Source organism: Sciurus vulgaris (genome assembly GCF_902686455.1).
Source record: "Sciurus vulgaris genome assembly, chromosome: 2".
Classification (NCBI taxonomy): Eukaryota; Metazoa; Chordata; class Mammalia; order Rodentia; family Sciuridae; genus Sciurus; species Sciurus vulgaris.
Genome location: NC_136462.1, coordinates 140,103,384 through 140,125,526, shown reverse-complemented (window position 1 = coordinate 140,125,526; position 22,143 = coordinate 140,103,384). Strand labels below are relative to the sequence as shown.

The 22,143-nt window shown below is 36.4% G+C and overlaps 1 long non-coding RNA gene across 1 annotated transcript; it reads right to left on the bottom strand.

Moving 5' to 3' along the window:
- Nucleotides 1-3,598: 3,598 nt before the first annotated feature.
- Nucleotides 3,599-14,541, bottom strand: LOC306653442. The gene is made up of 3 exons (XR_013761721.1): nucleotides 14,259-14,541; nucleotides 12,146-12,278; nucleotides 3,599-4,333 (listed from the first exon to the last, which is right to left on the bottom strand). It is a non-coding gene; the product is annotated as an uncharacterized lncRNA (long non-coding RNA).
- Between the last annotated feature and the right edge of the window lie 7,602 nt (nucleotides 14,542-22,143).

The window sequence follows — 22,143 nt, the reverse complement described above, 5'->3', positions numbered from 1 at the left end:
TCCTCATGCCAGACTTTCCTTGGATGGTCACAGGACTGATCATCCCCTGTCCTCAGAGCTGTCCCATCCTGAAAGGCAATTTCTGCCAGGGGAACAGTGACTCCAAATCCTTGGGCCTCTGTCCAATCCTGTATCTTGGCCTACCCATTTTACAAAATCCTGTTAGCAATTTTTTATCTTAAAATAGAATTATATAGCCAGCTTTTCTGGTTCTCCTCACTAGCCCAATTTGCCTAATTCATCCTTAACAAAAGCAGAAACTAAGCCAGAGATATGTTTCTTACCTAATAAAGGAAAAGATACTAAGAAACTCCTTGTTTCTGACCTATTGTTAACTAGGAAGTCATCAGGCCAAACTAACTCATATTGTCTTGGTGCAATGGGACAATTACTCAGTTATATCCTTATAACATATTGCTCTGAGCAACTTTTCCTGTAAAAAGCATATGGTGATTTTAGTCTTCCTGTTAATTCCTTTCCACTGGACATGTTAGAAACATGCTCATTTTCAATTTAGAGACTGGAATATGCTTGCATTATATTCTAAAAAGCCTGTCCAGCTTCTACAGGAGATGAAAGTATGAACTGGTCACTTAGATTTGCATCAATTTTCCTGAATTTATTTATAGAATTATCTCATACCAGTCACATAAGATTTAAGAGCTACACTCTGTCTCACTGGATTTGGAATTATGAGACTTTTTTTTGTGTGTGTGGAATGTTCTCACAAAACAAAAGAAAGATGAAAGCTTGCGAATCATCATTTGACAAGTTATTCTAAATTGTATGAAGCTATTCCAAAATTGATTCAAAGTTTTCAGTGAAGACTCACAAGATTATGGGGCCATGTGCCTACATATACATTCCAGTGGAAGGAATTCCCTGGGATCCCATGAAATTGCCAGTCAAAATGAGTGAAGGAAGTCAGTTTAAGAATGTTGTAATAAAAATTCTTCTGTTTGTATTTCTAATTACAGCTAATACTCATTATTTTCTGTTGTAAATCTTTTCATTCTTTTGGAAATCTCTTCTATATTTAGAGGAATGACTTCTCAATATACATGCATGGTCTGAAATGGGGCCTCATTTCATGGTCAGAGAATTTGGTTCAGGTTGGAAACATTTCCCAGTCTGAGCACTTTATTCCCCTCTTTGGGGATTAGCAGGTGATTTATTCAAGTCCTGGACCTATCTCTCTGCTTCCTCTGCTCTACTTCTCCTTACTACAATTATCATAAGAGATGTTACATACTAATTATATTTCACTTTTTCAGTCATCATCTATTTCTTTCCACTACAACAAAAGATCCATGAAGGAGGTCATTGTGTTGTCCATCACTGCATCCCAGCACTAAACACAGTGCTCTTTACGTAGTAGACTCAGTAAATGTCTGTTGAATGAATCAGTGACTGTGACCTGATAGGTCAAGTCTGCAAGAGGCAGGCTTTGAATTCAGGCAGGAAAGTGTAGAAACACTGACCCACTAAAATTCTTAGCCAGATGAACACATACAGAAATGATACAGCAAAAAAAAATTGAATATATTATGTAATAGAGAAAGATAATGACTCATTATCTATGGAAGTTATTGATATCGATCCAGTAAGGCCGACATGGAGTCCAGAAAGAGAAATTTCTTAAAGTGTTGTCATGCTACAGGGTGCAATCATAACATACAAGACAGAGACCAGATGGGAGACTGTCACACCATTCCAGGTTTGAAATGAGGTGGATATAAATTAAAAGTGTGATTGGCAATGAGGAAAACAGAGAGGCACAAATTTAAGACTGTTAAAGAAAGAGCAAAGGACTAAAAGACAAAATGAAAATGAAGCATAGAATATAACTTATGGGAAAATAGATGAACTTGAGTTTTCCAAATTCAGATGCTGGGGAAAAAATAATTACGCCACTGATTTAGAAAAGAACAGTCAAATTAAGTGGTTTCTTTGATTTTTTTTCTTACACATTACACTTGTAATGGGAAGAGAGAAAAATAGTACATAAAAGATGAAGGTTAAATCCATAGGTCATAGTGACTTCCCATTTTCCCCGATTTGCAAATATCCTCCTAAAAATAAGAGTAATGCCTGGACACTCTGGGTAGTTTCAGGTCTGCTTAAATTTTGTCAATTTTTACTCCTTCTCTGTGGCATAATGGGACCAAATATGTGCTATAGTATTTTTATTGAAAAGGATTTTTATATTATTACTGTTATCCCATTGTGCTATCAGTAAAGGTATATTCTGTGTTTGCTATTCCAAAGCAAGGTCAAGGTCATGGAGGAAATTGTTGGCTTTGTTGGGGATTCTCACTCACTAAAGTCCTGGTACTTATGTATCAGAGCAGGTCACTGTTACGGTTTGTCAGCTATGCTCAGTGGTAGAAACTCACACACCATCTGTTCTTGGATGCCTGGTTTTGCCCAGAGCTATTTGTTCCTCTTTATTTTTCTCCCCCTCCCTACCAATTTCCACAAAAACCAAGCAGGAAAAATCTTAACAAATGTTTCTATTATTGGAGTGTTTGCCTGTTAAATGAATTAAATTTAGGAAGGCTACCTCATTGAAAGATTGAGCTAAAGTTCATACATACAAAGGAATAGCAAATCCCTCTGCAAGCAGATGATCCCTAGACAGACTTGCTCTAAAAAGCTGAAGAAGGAACTACCCTTTCCAGTGAAGTTCCCTTTGCCCATCGCTAAAGAAAAGAAGGGGAATAAACATCTACACAGCACTATACTCACCTGCCATTCATGAGAGTTCTTTTGTGCCAGACACTGCACCAAGAACTACACACATAGTATCACAGTACAGAAGGTTCTCAATTGGTTAAACTAATCATTCTTCTTAAGATTGAATTCACCTTCTAAAATTAGAGTACATAGTTGCCTCACATCCTGACACTGATGAATATACTCTATTGGAGAAGTCAGAAAAGAGAACTTTCTTGGTGGAAAATGTCTACATTAGGACCTGAGAGAAAGAGGTGTGAGACCATCAATCTTTTTGGGGGATGTGGGGAAGGGTACCAGGGATTGAACTCAGGGTACTTAATCACAGAGCCACATCCCTAGACCTGTATTTTTTTTTTTTTTTTGAGAGACAGGATCTCACTGAGTTGCTTAGTACCTTGCGTTTTGCTGAGACTGGCTGTGAATCTCCTGCCTCAACCTCCTAAGCCATTGAGATTACAGGTGCATGTCACTGTGTCTAGCTATCAGCAAACTTGGTAGATCTTGGTTTCCTTAATTTCAAAATTAAAACAAAATAGTATAAGCTCCTTTGACCAAAAAGAGAAATCATAACTGCACAGGTAAGGTATCTGGCATCCAATAAATACAAAAGACATTATACTGAATATTAATCTATAAATTAGAGAACATAAATATTTTGATACAAAAAATTAAAAAATTGTTCAATGATACATAAAATTGCAGAATAATAACCTTATGCTTAAAATTTAGTAACAAATGAAGAAATGAAAATCTATAACTACATAAAACCGTGAGGGATTCTCCAACTGAACCCACCAGGGTAGAACTCATAATTAAATAAAGCAAATCATGATGATCTCTGACATGATCAGAGAGCACAGACATGCAGAAAATCCAAAATTCTCCAACACACCATTGTTCATTGGACTGGGTTTGGTCTATGGAATTAGAAATTCTGTAACAATTTTACCATTTTGTTCAGTTATTTTGGGGAGCATTCTGTATATTAGATCATTTATTTCATGCTATTCAAAATGAAATTTTGGATATATGGTACCTAAAATAGTTTGCAATAGTTAGAAGTGGCCTTATCTATATAGTTTCAGTTATGAAGTATTTATTTAGACCTTCTGCACATAACATACAGTGTTGGATCCTGGAGGGGTATACTAATATTTAAAATGACTCTGCCTTCAAGAATTCACAATTTAGTGGTAATCAGGAAGGAAAAAGAGTAGGGGACTAAAACAGACAAACAAATGAAACAGCCAGACTAGTCCATTCACTGTCATTGATGGAAAAAAAATGCAAAACCTAGTTTCCTGGAGTAGAGAATAAGCATGTAAGTCATCATACATAGTAAATCCATATTTATATTTGCCAGGAATTTCTAGTTCTACAAACATAAAAGTTTGCTTAAATTTCAGGGTATATGTTGGCCCCATCTGCACTGGCTCTGCTTCTCCAAGGCTAAGACCATTTCCAAAGAACTCTGAAACAGTTTGGTGCAACAAACTTGAGTGACAGAAATTTAGAGCTGAGCTCCACTCTGCTGTTTGCCTGCCATAAAATTTTGAGGACCATGTTTGTAATTTTCCAAACCATAGTTTGTCATCTGTAAAAAATGAATAATCATAATAATTGTTGTTAGTAAACCATCCAGAGAGGCTGAGGATGACTAGAAAATTGCTTATTTGGTAGATAAATACAAAGTTGTTATTTATCAGAAAACTGAATATTTAATGACTGATTTAAAACTATAAGATTTTGGACACTGCATTTATTGGTTGTCATGGTCTTATCTTTTGAAGATACATACTGACAAATACAGAGGTTCAATATAGTATTATCTTTCCTTTTTTTTATATTTCCTTTTTTTATGTATTAAAATATAAAATTTGAAATATGTATAAATTCTGTGTTGAAATATAGAAATTGAATATATATATATATACACATCTATAAATTGAAATATTCCATAACTAAAAGTAAAATAAAGGAAGCCATTTGAAGACTGGAATGAAGGAAATGCCTTTTCCCAAAATGAAAACATTTTTTCACTATCTTACTTAAGATCTGTTATCATTTATGCAGAGATACACTGCACATACATAAGCAGCAAAAATAAAAACTATGGAATAATTCCCCTGCATTCTTAAAATAAAAAGAGAAACCACTGCACACTGCCAAATCCCAGGAAGGCCCTCTAGCTTCCCTGTCCCAGGTCCCCCTTTCATGGTGCCTACTACAATGTGGATTTATCACCACAGTATCACCTACTGTATAACAAGTAGAGTATGAAGTACCATATTGGACTACCATATGGCTACTAACCTCTGAGGTCAGTAGCAACTATCAATGTAGAAATTGGAGAGCAGAATGAGCCTCAGGATAGAACCAGTTCTCACTCAAGCATGCTATATAATTGGCTGTAGTGAGAAACTAAAAAATGTCTCAGAAACCAGATGGATTTGAAATGTTCCATTATTCATAAACAGTTTTTTTTTTTTTTTTAACTGTACTTGCTCCCATTCCCAAATTTTCTGCCACAGAAAGTTGTGAAAATGGACAAAAAAATTCTTTGTTTGCCTTTCTGGTAGGTATGCCTGGCTGTTACAGCATCCAAGAAGCTAAAGGCAAAGAATAGGGCAGCCAGTGGGGGACCCCTCTCTTCCTGTTTGCATTACTTGTGAATATGTATGTGAAGGGGATGTCTGGTGGAAGAGGGAGGAAGAGGATTATTGTGAACATGGCCACAGATAATCACAGGCCTTCCAAGTTCCACACCCATGGAAGTTCAACCTTTCCAAACTCCAAAGTAATATTTCCCCTTTTTTGTTCATTCAAATGAGAGTTCTTGATGCTGTTCCAATGGGAAATGGCTCTCCAGGGGGAAAAAAAAAACTTGCTCAGTCTACTTCCTACCTTTCACACCCCACCCGCTCCAGCTGGAGACAGGAGAAGGCCAGGACACTTCAATAGAAGGTGGGGAGTTTTGCAAATAAAAAAGGAATCAAACAAAGAAGAAACTCATCCATCATGACATGTATAAACAATGGAGGGCTGTAAAACCCTCTCAGCAGGCAGATTTGCAGTTTGTTAATTTACATACCAGATGAAATGTCAAGAAGGAGAGTACCTTTCAGAGTATTTTCATGTCATAAAAGAACATGAGAGAAGAAAGTCCAGGCTCTCCATTTCTGGAAATGGGGAACACAAGAAACACAAGATCATACAGCAACCTGGGAGCATTCCACTGGGCATTTCACTCTCCTGAAAGATAGTTAATTTACTCTAAGCATGCTGAGAAAATTTCTATTTAATACATTAGTGTGATTATTGTTCAAGGGGGCAGTTTGTTTTGTTTTGTGTGATTCATATTGAGAATTATACAGTAGATTTGAGGTTAATGTACAATGAAAATGAAAAATTAATCCATGTTTTCATAACTAAACCTTATTCATCCCAACTTCAGTTCATTAAATCAAAATTGTCAGTGGATATATTCTGATAAAAGCCACAACTGAGAAATTCAATGTAAATGTTTGAGATTTAGCTATCAGAATGAGAAAAAAAAATACAATGTATTTTCCATTGGGATGTTAATGATTTTATTATAGCTATCTAGAATTTGTACATGGTTGGTTCTCAGTTATAATGAAGAGTAGGCCTTCAGATGATTTGGATAGAACATAATCTGCAAATGACTTACCTGTAACTTAAGAAAATATTTCATTTCTCACAGAAAATGGACTTTCTCATATTCGTTAAATATTAAAGATATTTTGAAGTTCTCTGTGCATGTATCATTTGATAATAGTAACCCTTCCAGCTGTCTTCAAAGATGATGAGAGTTCCCTATGCCCCCAGCTTTCCTCTGAAGTATTTCTTCGGAACTACTGCCATTCAGGTATTTGCTTCCCATAATATGTATTATTTCTGCTAAATAACATGTTTAAAATATCTCAATCTTTTTATAACCTGATAGAAATTATAGACTGTCACAACTAATTTCCTCTTTCTATAAGCTAAGGGACATCAAGTGACTTGCCTAGGGTCAAAAATCTATTTACAAAACCAGGACAGGAAGCAAAATAGTCATACTCTTTTAAGATAGTAATTATACTACCATCTTATTGTCATCTGGTTCATATTATTATTAAAATGCATTGACTATGAACTACTTCCTAAATACTTATAAAATCATTTGTGATAAAGAAACTGTTTTACTTTTTCTCTTACAGTGTGATGCTGGGACCATATTAGAAAAGCAATGAATATATTGAACACGTTGAATAGTGATGAGAATATTTTTATATTTACATGATATAAAAATATTTAATTAAATGTTAATAATTCAAGAACGATTTTTATATTCAGAGTGTTAGACAACCACCACTTTATTCTCCAAATGTTCTTATGAAGGCAAAAGGAAGCCCTGCAAATATTAAGAAGTTACTCCTTGTCCTCTTTTTACCGAAACCCTGAGAATCAACAATCTGCTTCCTTCCTTTACAGATTTGCCTACTCTAGATGTTTCATATAAATTGAAACCTACAATATGTGAACTTTTATGCCTGACTTCTTTCACAAAATACTCTTTTAGAGATTCATTGACATTTCAGCATTTATCAGTACTTAATCGATTTTAAAATTGAATAATATCTCACTGAATAAATATATCACAATTGGTATGTCCATTCATCCATTGATGGACATTTGTTTCCGACTTTTATCTCTTGTAAATAGTTATGCTATGGACATATTTGTAAATATGAGTCACTATTTTCAGATGTTTTGGGCATATATCTAGGAGTGAAATTGCTGGTTCCTATAGCAATTCTAGGTTTAGATTTTGAGGAACAGTCCATTTTTTTTTTCTATAATAGCTGAAACATTTCCTATGAAGAATACAATTTTTAGGACAGAAAAATATAATATAGGATGCATTTTGTGCACCAAAAATGCCTCTTGACAATTTAGTAGTAATTGCTATGCAGAATTTGTCATTTATATGGCACTTTCCATTTACAGTTAAGAACTTTGGTACTCCTGGATTATATAAGATAAATTTCCTAGGATGCATCCATTTCATGAACCCTCTTTAGTTCATATCAATGCCTTCAGCTCTAATACCTCAGGTAAATAGTAATCCCACTATGCAGAGCTGCCCAGAATAATACTGGCATAGGCAAGACCCTGCCTGGTTAAGGAATATTTTATTATTTGTATTCTAAACTTGGCCCTTCTTGATGTGGGGAGTTATCAATTTACCTTAAATTTTTAGTCACTTTTTTTTAATTAACTAACAATTTAAATCTCTCTAAAAGTCACATGCAGTTCCCTGTGCCAGGCCCTCAGAAGGATGTAATGTAGGCCTTATCCTCAAGGAAGTTAAAGATCATATGGTGAAAATAAAACTGACTGGAAAATTCCACAAACTGTTGAGGTTAAGCACAAAAAAAAAAAAAAAAAAAAAAAAAAAATTTATGGGAAAATAAAAATTCTCACTAATTGATTAGGAAAAATGCACAGAAAGGAGGACAACATCTGAATTAGATAAAATGCAGAGGCAAGGGGGGAAGTTGTGATGTGTAGACTGCACAAAGGCACAGGGCAAGGGTAGGCATCAGTTTGAGTGGAAGACCGAGTTTATGCATCAGTGTCGTGAGAGATGCGAGTGTGTAATGGCAGTCTGGAATCACTAGGTGGAAGATTCTGTTGTCAATTTGGTCTTTATTCTGAAGAGATAGGATCTTTGAAAGGGCAAAGATGATGAAAAGCAATCTCTTAGTGCAATTACTTCTGCAAGATGAATTGGCAAGGGGAGAGAGTTAGGAAGCTTTCATTGTTCTCTAGCTATGAAGTGATACAAAAGGATCTGAATTAAGTTAAAGACAGAGGAAAGAACATGAAGAAGGTGGGTGACAGAATTTCAAGATAAAGTCAAGAGGACTTGGCAACAGATACTGTTTAGGTTTTAGAGGAGGAAAAATGAGTACATGGTGACCATGGGTTTTCAAGGCTGGAGAGCTGAAAAACTAGTAGCTTTCCCTACAGAGTTGATTCACCTGGAATCAGGGAGGGAATGAAAAATGCTGGGTCCATAAAGACAGTGAGACATTAAAGAGAAATGTGCAACATCATCACTGTTGGATAGAGATTATTTCTAGATAAACCTCTATCCTTTCCAGTGAAAAGTTTGGGGAAGATGCTTTAATAAGGTGATGTTTGAAGATATTTGAAAGTATATGAAGCCTTTGTGGATACACGTGCGAGTGTGCCTGTTTAGGAACATTCATTTTATCAAGCCCCAGTAATGTTTAAATATTTTTATTTCAATGAGATAAATACTTCTCTTATGGTTTGAATATGAAGAGCCCCCCCCCCCCCACCAAAGCTGGTGTTCTGAAAGCATAATTCCCAACATAGCAAAATTCAGAGGTGGGTGATTTAGGCAATGATTAGGTCTCTGATGTCATCAGTGGATTAATCCATTTGATAGATGAATGGACTACTGGGTGATAACCATAGGTAGGTGGGGCATGGCTGGAGGATATAGGTCATTGTGGGCATGTTCTTGGACTATGTCTGTCCCCATCGCCTCCACTTCCTGGCTGACATTAGCTGAGCAGCTTTCTTCCACCAGACCCTCCTGCCATAACCTTCTGCCTCTCCTTGGGTTCAGAGCAGTGGAGTTGGCAGACCATGGAATGAAACCTCTTAAACCATGAAGTGAAAATAAACTTATCCTTCTCTGGGTATTTCTTGTCAGGTGACTAACAGAACTGCAAAGCAACAAAACTTATTATAAGTTTCAACTTCTTTCACCAGCTTCCTTTACCTCTCAAAAGCAACACTAATAGGGGAATGACTATAATTTATAGTAATAATATATTTCTTGAAGATTAGAAGAGAGATATTCAAAGATTCAAATGTAATGAAATGATAGGGAGATAGAAAAGTTAGCTACTCCAATTTAATCAGTACATGTTGCATATATGAATTAAAATATTGTATTCTACTCCACAAGTATGTATAATTATTACTGTTAAAAATAAAAATAAGGTACATTAATTTTTTTAAACAAATACAATTCTAAGTAAAATCTGAATGTCACTATTGCCTCCAGCATGCTTTTCCTGCTCTTGTGAACCATCTGTTTTCCGACTCATCAAAACAGTTTTAACAATGGCTTAGAATTAAGTTTTTCTGGAACCAAACAGGTATTCATTCTAACCTGGAGAGGGGCTTAGCTTATTTTCTTATTTCCTCTAGGGTGGGCATTTTAGACTCCATAAAAGGGGAGGGGATCAATGTGCCCATGTATTCCTTTTTCTTATTTGGCATATAGAGGGACAAACTTCTGTCTATTCTAATGGGATAGATGACAAAAAAGAACAAGTGACCAAAATCTTTAAGCAAAGGAGAGTTAATTATACATTTTTAGATATTACTCATCCCACCATAGTTCTTCCAGATAACATTGCAAATATTGCCTAAGAGATATTATCATAATTGATCGATTAACTTCAGCCCCTTTGAAGAACAGGCAAAATGGTTAGATGGTAGAGTAGTGCTCCCAATTCCTAGTGGAAAATTCTAGAGTCTTCCTAAAATATAATAAAAGAAAACATAATCACAGCAGAGCAAATAACACTTTTAGTAATCTTTCTTTGCTTAAGATTGTTTAATACTCAACACATATACATACATGATTGTTAATCCCATATTCTAAATGAGAGAACTCTAGGTTAGAGAAGTTCAATTTTCTAGGTCAGAATGTCCTTAACTCTAGCATCTCCTCCTAACCACATAACTCTTGGAGAAGATTTCACTAAGGTAAAGAGAATAGAGAAAATCTAGAGGAATATGAAGTGACACTTAGGGAAAAGATCTAAGAAGATGGTCTAAAACATGTTCCATATCATGGAGATTTACCAAGTAGTGAAAAGGAAGTCATGTGTGAAACTTAGAGATGAGACATTTTTAGATTGGTTATGATAGTAGACATCAGATGCAGGAAGTGAATTTGTGACCAATTAATGAAGATGTGATGGAGTATTTGTTTTAAAGGTCTTCCTAGAAAACTTACAATGAAAAAGCAACTATGGTAACTAGCACCAGAGAGACATGTCTGGTTTCCTTAATACAGAGACCTTGCACATGAATGAAAGCAGGTCTGGGCTCATCAGCTCAAAAGGTAGAATGAAAGACTGTCGAGAGAGAAAGAAGATCTGAAAGAGGAAGAGATATCAGTAACTCAGATCAAGAAGTAAATGCTTCAAGGGAATAAATCTGGTTTGAATAAGTGTCCCCCAAAGGCCTATGTGTTGAGGACTTGGTCCTCAGCCTGTGTTGCTATTGGGAGATGGTGGAACCCTTAGGAGGTAGGAAATAGAGGAAATTAAATCATTGGGAATGTGCCCTTAAAGGGGATTTTAAGGATTCTGATTCCTCCTGTCTCTTCTTTACTTCCCAGACACCATGAGGTACACAGTTTCCTCCATCGCATGCTCCCAACATGATATGCTGCTTCACTACAGGCCAAAAATCACAGACCCAATCAACTGTGGACTAAGATCTTGAAAACTGACCCAAAATAAATCTTTCCCCACTTACAAGTTATTTATCTCATGTATTCTGTCATAGTTACAGAAAACTAACTAGCACAGGAAGATAAACATCTTGTTCCAAGAAACAAGGAAAGTAAAAGAGAATTAATGGATAAAAGAACGAAATTTACTACTACCTCTTCTCAAATCAACTTTGTATTTTGTGTGTTTGTTTCATGGAAAGACTATTACTCTGTTACCCACTCAAACTTGATAAGTTTGCACTACCTTTGATCTCCTACATGTGACTGCATATCCATTCAATTCTTGGATGTCTTATCCAACAACCATTTTCTGTCCCTGCCAGCAATTTTAGTTCCACTGATATCTTGCAGTATTTTGATAGTAATACCATTTACTGGACCCCTTTTGTTTAGCAGGTACTGTGTTTAATCTCAGAATAGCATTAAAGAAGAATAGGATAAGAACCAGAATCTGAGCTCAGTTCTGTCTGACCACAAAACCATCTCCTGCTGACCATACCACACTTCTCAAAAGTATACACCTCTCATTTTACTGGAAAGGGAAAATAGTTACAATAGTCATGATTGAAAAGAACTAGAGAGTCTGCAGAGATAATAAGCCATACCAATGACCCCATTGCATTTGAATGGTGTGATCACCAGTTGTCACTTCTCCCCAATTCAGTGAGCTTCCTCCAGCAACCTTCTGCAGCTTTGGGTGGAAACAAAGATGGTGATAATCTTCACAGGGAAGTTTTGCCATGACAAAGAGGACAACAAGCTTTGGCAAAAACCCAGTCACAGTCTTGGGATTCTCATGAAGCACAGAGACAAGTGAAGGACTCTCACCTAAGCATCCAATTTTTGAAATGGAAGCTTGTCTTCTTCATTTTCAACTTTGAACATGTAATTTTGTCTCTTGTTCTCAGGTGTCTCTTGTTCTGTAACTTCTGATCATATTCCTCCTCATCTCAAGCCATTTCTAAAATTTTAATTTCACACATTCCTTTAATTCAGTTACCACACTAAGATATAGCAAGAGTGCCAAAATTTTCAAATATATATATTTAAAACTCCACTAGTAAGACAAATTTAATGTTTTCAAGTTTTTCACTTTGTCTCCATCCTTATACAAAATCACATATGAATTTTAGATATTTTCAATGAGGAAAGAGATGAAATATTTTACTGTGCATGTTCCACTGCTATTTAGTATCCATATTTTTCCATTTTAGTGGCTGCTATGTCTCCATCCGCTTCTCTCTCATCCCCTCTTTAAGTAAATAAGTTGTTCTCAAACTTTTACTGTTAAAAGCCATACTGTATGATAATACTTATAAAGAGAATAATTTCCTCCTTTTGAGTTGTCTCCTTAGTTGAAAATTTAGAAGTAGAGATAATGGGTTCAGAGATCTTCTTTTGTAAGTCAGTCTTTAAATCACCATTAATCTTTCATTGTTCTTTTTCACCCTCCCGTATACAAGCTAATTATTTTCCCAAATGTGAATTCCCAAAGACAAACCTAGTTTCAACCTTTATATCAGCCCCTTCTGGGTAAATAGCAATTTATGTAGATTGCATGAATAATTGGAAGAATTGCTTATAACTGTCTTGTACAGCACATGTAACACTTAAAATGAAATTTCTATACATGTCTCAATAATTGATGCATTATACACCTTTGCTTCCCTTGGAAACCACTTGTATATTTAAGAAATATTTAATTTCTGGCTGCTGCAATTCCTTGCCATTGGGATTTTTGTGTTAATCTAGTAGAAGATCAGTCAGTGACCAGAAGCAAGGAAGAAAGTCAGCCCAACTAACAATGGGAGCACCAAGAAGAGTCTCACTACACATGTTTAACTTAATGGCAAAATTGCATCACAAAAAAAAAAAAAATTGGCTTTCCATTTAGACGTCCTAAATTAAGATATTAAAGTTTATTCCAAAGGCTTTTCTATGACACTTTTTTCACCCTAAATAGTATAGTGTAAGACCACATTAACCTTATGTTATCTCTTGCTATAAAAAAAAGGAATCACTGAAAGAATATTCTTTTATGCAGCTTTGTATTTTTGTGACCAAAAGATCTTACAAGCACAAATTAGAGAAGGGATAATTTATTTTAGCTCATGGTTTCAGAGGTTCAGTTATGGTCTGTTGACTCCATGGGTCTGAAGTGAGGTAAAACATCTGCAGCAAGGCATGGTGGAGGAAAGCAACCTAGGAGAGGATAGCCAGGAAGCAGAGAGGGAGCTCCCCTTACCAGGGACAAAATAGATACCCTGACGGCATACTCCCAGTGATTTATTTCCTCTAGTCATAGAGGACCCACCTAGAGTTACCACCTATCCAAACCACCAATTGGGTTACACCTCTCATAATGTAATAATTCATTGTAATAATTCAGTGGTGACACTGAATGTTTTTATAATGTCCCACATATGAGCTTTTGGGGGATACCACATATCCAAACCATAAGAAATGTATACTGTAGAAAGTGTGAGCTGGGGGAAGTCATAAGGATACTTAACAAGTCTGTTTGTCTGGATATCAGATGATGAGAAATGTTCTTTGTAGATACCTGAAGACTGAATAGCTAAATAACCTCCCAAAAGTTTGCTTCAGAGTTAGTCAGCGCAATTAACCTCAGTTCTTACATACATTTTTTAAATTATTTTAAGTAAATGACAATAGATTTAAACATATACATATATACATAACAAATATATATACATACATAAAACGTGGATTCATTGTTATTGTTTTGTAGTGCTCAGTATTTGCCTCTGTAGCCTTACAAACATAAGGATTTCCAATTTTTTCATGCCTTGGATATTTAGGTTACTTTTTAGAACATAAGAGGGAGTATAGGACTGACCAAATACTAATGTCATATCAGAAAATAAATGTCAATTCCAGGCTTATTTTCCCCAAAACTTTGTGAATGTATGAAGCTTACCTGAATCATCTCATTTGAAAAGTTTGTTCTTACTTCCTTAAACAGTCTTCTAACTGGTTGTGTGAAGTTCTTTGTTGTTGTTTGTTCTATTACACGAAATAATTCCTGCTATTTCTATGCTTTAGCAACCTGAAAGAGGCTGGTCATGACTAATGTTCTGAACATCCTTGGAAACCTCACTGACCACAGTCACCAAAGAATGGACACAAATGCTATATGGTTCAGTGCTTCCTCCTGACTATTTAACAAAAGAAATACCCTGAAAAATTGGTAAACAAACAGATATGAAGACCAAAGGGCAGCTCATTCCCTAGAGAGACCGATGGAAGTCATACTCCCAAGTCACAGGACATGAGTGATTCTGAGAAAGGTGCAGCCTGCCAAGACAGACAGGAAAGACTAGCATATGGCAACTGAATCAAGGGGACCATCAAGACTCTGAGTCTCCAGGTTCTCATTCCTTACACAACATGAAGCTTTGACTGAAACTTGAGGGAAATCAAAAGCAATAGGTGATGCAATGACAGTAAGCGAAGAACATAACTGTACAAATGAGAATCCATTACAGAATGAATATGAAGAGAAAATTTGACTTTGAGCTTAGCTGAGGGGCATAAATAAATATTTCATTTAAAGACTGTGACTTGGGTTTCAGAAGACACATTTTTTGTGAGGATTTTGAAACCTCATAGACTACATAGTAATTTAAGGTAGAGTAAAGAAGAATTCAAACAGAGTTTAGAGAAGTCATTCTTCGAGGAATGAGAAAGTGAGAATAAATACATTTAGCTGACTTCTTAAAAATGTGGCATAGACAATGATAATGATTAACTTACTGAAGAGGTTCAGAGTCACCGTCATGAAGCTCTGGGTGCAATATTTTTGTATATTATTGTAAAGAGAATTATTTCATAAAGAACATGAATGGAAACTCTTAAGAGGAGAGAGGCAGAGAAAAGCCTGGAACTCAGGAGAGCCAGCTTCTCATTCTGCTCCCCTGCATTGGTTTCTGGCCACCACACATAACTACCTCTCTCTTCCTCCATTCCTGAATCATTCACATACATCTCTGCTCCTTGGAAACAGAAGTCCCTTCTGCTCCAACCCCTTCCCATTTAGCTTACTTTATGTCAAAGATATACCAGAGTTCTTAGAAATCCCCCCTATATAATCCACACCCAGAAAAGGGAGAAAAAAATATCAGAAAAGGACAAATTAAGAAGTGTTTTAGAATGTACAATAATATTGAGGTTAGAGGGAGATGGAAAACACACCTCATGCTCTGAATACTTATTTAAAAAAAAAATAGTAACAACAAACTAGAAGTTCAGAGCACTGCCCCAGAGAGAGTTATCCTTTTTCTGGCATTTTGATTCCTCTTTGAGATTTAGTTTCATTTTCAGTGATTTCTTGGGTGAGTAAAATAACATTTCACTCAAGAGTTAAAAGGGGTCAGTTTGGGTCTTGTCAGGGGTGCTTTGGATCTTTCTTGCTGACCTGGAATTAGTGTACGTGCATCTGAGTGCTACTCCAACCACCCAACACACCATGAAATATGTTTTCCGCTACAATGATATTGCTGGCAGTGCATAAAACAAATGGACTGGGTCAGAAATAGCCTGACTCCACCTTTAAATGGATTCTTCTGGATATATGATATTTTGGAGAGCACTTCCAAACTTTCTTCTATGAAAATTTGTCTTACAATTTTAACCTCTGTCTACAGAAGCTGTTCATTAACTCAGTTCATACCTATACAGCCTTAGGAGGTGAACTATAGGTTGCAGGTCCCAAGTTGAGATGAAGAAACTAAGGTATAGAAGTTTTAAAGTCCAGTCCCAATTCTCAAGCTGGCAAGTGGCCAAACTGAAAAGCAGTTCAGATTCTCAGACCCTCAGTTCTTTGTGTTTTCTGCTCTAATACTCTGGTTCCTCTAATTCAAATTTAGGGTTTGTGTTCAACTTTATACAAAAGAAAATACAAGTAACCACAGGGTAGACAAAAATTGAGATTTATTTTCTGCTGATATGACAATAAATTGAGAGCTAATAGTCTGAAACTGGTAGAAGGGAAATGTTTTCTGGTTTCCCTCATCAAGTACAAGAAGGCAGCTGCAATTCCAGCCATCATGACTGTTACCAAGACCACAGAAAAGATTTGGAAGTAAGATGAAGAGTCCATACATATATCAGGAAAGAAAACATTTTCCCAAAATGATTAGAAATGTGTGATCATCATTAGGCATCTCCCTAGAAATGCAATTTTTACCTGATAACATTGCTGCCTCCAACAGAGATACTAAGAGTAAGAAGGAAAGGAAAAATTATTTTTCTTAAGCATCCAAAAGTAAATTCCTCCAAATCTACATATACACTTAAAATTTTTCATAGCAGATTGAAATTTAACCACTCTCACTCTGCACAAAGCTCAACTCAAAGTGGATCAAAGACCTAGTCATTAGACCAGAAACCCTATACCTACTAGAAAAATAGACCCAAATCTTCATCATGTCACCTTAGAAACTAACTTCCTCAACAAGATTCCTAAAGTACAACAAGTAAACTAAAAAAGCTTATTCACAGAAAAGGAAACAATCAAGAACATGAAGAGAGTGCCTATTAGAATGGTAGAAAATCTTTGCCACCTGCACCTCAGATAGAGCATTAATCTCTAGGATGTATAAAGAACTCCCAAAACAGGAAAACACCCCAATTACCCCAATAAGGAAAAGGGTAAAGGAACAGAACAAACACTTCACAGAAGAAGAAAAACAAATGGTCAACAAATAAATGAAAAAAATGTTCAACATCTCTAGCAATCAGAAAAATGCAAATTAAAACTACACTGAGATTCCATCTTACTCCAGTCAGAATGGCAATAATCAAGAATACAAGCAACAATAAATCTTGGCAAAGATGTGGGGTAAAAGGTTCACTAATACATTGTGGTTGCAAAATGGTGCAACTACTCTGAAAAGCAGTATGGAGGATCCTCTGAAAACTTGGAATGGAACCACCATTTGACCCTGTTATCCCACTTCTCGGTATCTATGCAAAGGACTTAAAATCAGCATACAACAGTGACACACTTACATCAATTTTTATAACAGCAAAATTCACAATAACTGAGCTATGTAGCCAACCTAGGTGCCCTTCAGCAGATGAATGGAAAAAGAATATGTGGAACACAATGAAATATTACTCAAATAAAAGGATGACTTTTTGACATTTGTCAGAAATGAATGGATCTGGAGACGACTATGCTAAGCTCAATAATTCAATCCCAATAAACCAAATGTTGAATGTTCTCTCTGATATGTGGATGCTAACACAACATGGAGGGTGGATAAGAATAGAAGTTCTATAGATTAGACACAGGAATGAAACTTAAGGAAGGGGAACAGTCATAGGAAATACAGTGGAATGAATCTGACTTAACTTCGTTATGTACAAATATGAATACACCACAGTGAATCTCCACATCATGTACAACCACAAAGACTGGGATCCTAATTAGAATAAGATGTACTACATGTTTGTATAAATATGTCAAAATACACTCTACTGTCATGTATAACTAAAAAGAACAACTAATAAAAAATAATCAGGGGGTTTTAAAGATGGTGGACTAGAGGATGACTGCATTTCATGTCGCTCCAGGACTCAGAATTCAAGAAGAGGAGGTTTTGAGAGACTCAGGACCAACTCAGAGCCACTGGGTGGATCTCTCCCACTGGGCGAGGCTCCCCAGCCGGGGCAGTGGTCCTGGAACGCAGGGAACTTTGTTGGGTGGAGTTGCCCAGCAAGGCTCCCAGGTCCAGGCAGAAGGACCAGAGCAGACCATGGGCAGCTGCTCAGAGGAGGGCCACCCAGCAGACTTTGTCACAGAGCAAGACTCCCAGGCCCAGGTGGCGCAATGGGACTGTAGGCAGCTTCTCACAGGAGTGCTGCCAAGCAAGAGACTCACTCGCAGGGAGAGCTTCCCTAGCCCAGGCGGTAGTTCCAGACCCCAGGGAATGCCGCAGAGGAGGGTTGCCAAGAGAAAGACTCACTCATAGGGCATGGCTCCCTGGCCCAGGAGGTAGGTCCGGGCCCCAGGGAATACCTCAGAGGAGGGCTGCCCAGCCCAGGCAGTAGTTATGGACCAAAGGGACCTTCTCGGAGGAGAGCTGCCCAGTGAGACTTCCCTACCAGGTGAGTCTTCCCACCGGGTAAGGCTTTCCCACCAGGGCTGTAGAACCAGAGACACAGTCCCAGACCAGCCATGCCCAAGCCCATAGTCTAGTACCCCTTTGGCTGACCATCAGTCAACAAGTGGAGGAGCCTCTACCACTAGCAGGGAATATAACACACATGAAGGCCACCATCCCTAGAGGGGCAGCTTCCTTGTGGAGCACTGTATTATCAAGTTCCTCCAAGACTTCAGGCTACTGAAGGCTAAGAGGTGAGTTATTGGAAATCTACAGGGACACTATAAGTCAATAGAGGAAATCTGCAATATCTCAAATTTTCACTACTAGAGGGGTAAATACCTGAGTAATATGAGAAAACAAGGGAAGAAAATGTCCCAATCAATCCTAGATGCTACATAAATAAAATCCAATGACAACATGGCAAAAGAAATGTCAGAAAGGGAGTTCAGAGTGTACATAATTAAAATGGTCAGAGAAGCAAATGATGAGATGAGAGAGCAAATGCAACCATTAAATGATTGCACCAGTCAACAGTTAAAAGAGCAAATGCAGAAAGCAAAAGATCATTTCAATAAACAGAGATACTGAAAAAAAAAAAAAAAAACAGAAATCCTTGAAAAGAAGGAAACAATAAACCAAATTAAAAACTCCATAGAAAGCATATCCAATAGGATAGAACACCTGGAAGACAGAACCTCAGACATTGAGGACAAAATATTTAATCTTGAAAACAAAGTTGACCAAACAGAGAAGATGGTAAGAAATCATGAACACAATCTGCAAGAATTATGGGATATAATGAAAAGGCCAAATTTAAGAATTATTGGGATTGGGGAAGGCTTAGAGAAACAAACCAAAGGAATGAACAATGTATTCAATGAAATAATATCAGAAAATTTCCCAAATCTGAAGAATGAAGTGGAAAACCAGGTACAAGAGGCTTATAGGACTCCAAATATACAAAATTACAACAGACCCACACCAAGTCACATTATTATGAAAATACCTAACATACAAAATAAAGACAGAATTTTAAAGGCTGCGAGAGAAAAGAATCAAATTACTTTCAGGGGGAAACCAATACAGATATCAGCAGATTTTTCAACCCAGACCCTAAAAGCTAGAAGGGCCTGGAACAACATTTTTCAAGTTCTGAAAGAAAACAGATGCCAACCAAGAATCTTATACCCAGCAAAACTTGGTATTTGACAACAAAATAAAATCCTTCCATGATAAAAAGCTAAAAGATTTACAAAAAGAAAGCCAGCACTACAGAACATTCTTAGCAAAATATTCCATGAGGAAGAGATGAAAAACAACAATGTAATTCAGCAAAGGGAGGAACTACCCTAAAGGAACAGCCACAGAAAGGAGAAACCAAGTCGTGTCAAAAAACAAAAATGAGCCAAATGACCAGGAACACAAATCATACCTCAATAATAACCCTGAATGTTAATGGCCTGAACTCATCAATCAAAAGACATAGACTGGCAGATTGGATTAAAAAGAAAAATCCAACAATATGCTGCCTACAAGAGACTCATCTCACAGAAAGAGATAGACTAAAGGCGAAAGGATGGGAAAAAACATAAACCATGCAAATGGACTCAGCAAAAAAGCCAGAGTATCCATCCTCATTTCAGATAATGTGGACTTCAAGCCAAAACTAGTCAGAAGGGATAAAGAAGGACATTTCATACTGCTTAAGGGAATCATATATCAGCAAGACATAACAATCATAAATATCTATGCCCCAAACAGTAGCTCATCCATGTATGTCAAACAAATCCTTCTCAATTCCAGAAATCAAATAGACCACAATATAATAATACTAGGTGACTTCAACACACTCTCTCACCACTGGACAGATCCTCCAAACAAAAATTGAACAAAGAAACCATACGTTTCAATAACATAATCAATAATTTAGACTTAATGGACATACATAGAATATACCATCCAACAAACAGCGAATACACCTTCTTCTCAACATCATATGGCTCCTTCTCTAAAATAGACGATATTTTATGCCACAAAGCTACTGTTAGCAAATACAAGAAGATAGAGATACTACCTTGTATTCTATCAGATCAAAATGGATTAAAATTAGAAATAAATGATAGAATAATAAACACATACTACTCCAACATCTGGAGATTAAATAATATGCTATTGAATAATGAATGGATAACAGAAGATATCAGGGGGGAAATAAAATAAATTCTTAGAGATAAATAAGAACAAAGATACATCATATCAAAATCTCTGGGACACTATGAAAGCAGTACTTACAGGAAAATTTATTTCATGGAGCACATTCAATAAAAGAAGAAAAAATCAACAAATAAACCACCTAACACCACAGCTTAAAGCCCTAGAAAAAGAAGAACAGAGCAACACCAAAAGTAGTAGAAGACAGGAAATAGTTAAAATCAGAAATGAAATCAATGAAATTGAAACAAAAGAAACAATTGAAAAAATTGACAAAATAAATACTTGGTTCTTTGAAAAAATAAACAAAATTGATAAACCCTTAACCACACTAACAAAAAGAAGGAGAGAGAAAATTCAAATTACTAAAATTTCAAATGAACAAGATAATATCACTACAGACACAATTGAAATACAAAACATAATTAGAAGATATTTTGAAAATCTATACAATAAATAAAAAAGAAAATCTATACTCCAACAAAATAGAAAATCTCAAAGACATCAACAGGTTTCTAGAGACATGTGAATTACCCAAACTGAACCAGGAGGACATACGCAATTTAAATAGATCAGTTTCAAGTAATGAAATAGAAGAAGTCATCAAAAGCCTACCAACAAAGAAAAGTCCGGGACCAGATGGGTTCTCAGCCAAGTTCTATAAAACCTTTAAAGAAGAGTTCATTCCAATACTTCTCAAAGTATTCCATGAAATATAAGAGGAGGGAACCCTTCCAAACTCATTCTGTGAAGCCACTATTACCCTGATACCGAAACCAGACAGAGACACATTGAGGAAGGAAAATTTCAGACCAATATCCTTAATGAACATTGATGCAAAAATTCTCAATATAATTTTAGCAAATCGCATACAAAAATATGTTAAAAAGATAGTGCACCATGATCAAGTGGGTTTTATCCCAGGCATGCAAGGTTGGTTCAACATCTGGAAATCAATAAATGTAATTCACCATATCTACAGACTTAAAGTCAAGAATCGCATGATTATCTCAATAGATGCAGAAAAAGTATTTGATGAAATACAGCACCCCTTCATGCTCAAAACACTAGAAAAAATAGGGATAGTGGGAATATTCCTTAACATTGTAAAGGCCATCTATGCTAAGCCCATGGCCAATATCATTCTACATGGTGAAAAACTGAAACCATTTCCCCTAAAAACTGGGACAAGGCAGGGTTGCCCTCTTTCACCACCTCTATTCAACATCGTCCTTGAAACTCTAGCCAGAGCCATTAGACAGACCAAAGAAATTAAAGGGATATGAATAGGAAAAGAATAACTCAAAAACTATCCCTATTTGCTGATGACATTGACGAATGATCTTGTTGATAAGCAGATGATGATACATAATGGGGGTGGGAGGGAGCCAAAAATGGAGGAAGGAGGTACTGTAAAGAGGGGAACGAGGGGTGGGATGGGTTTGGGGAGGGTAAAATAACAGAATGAATCAAACACCATTA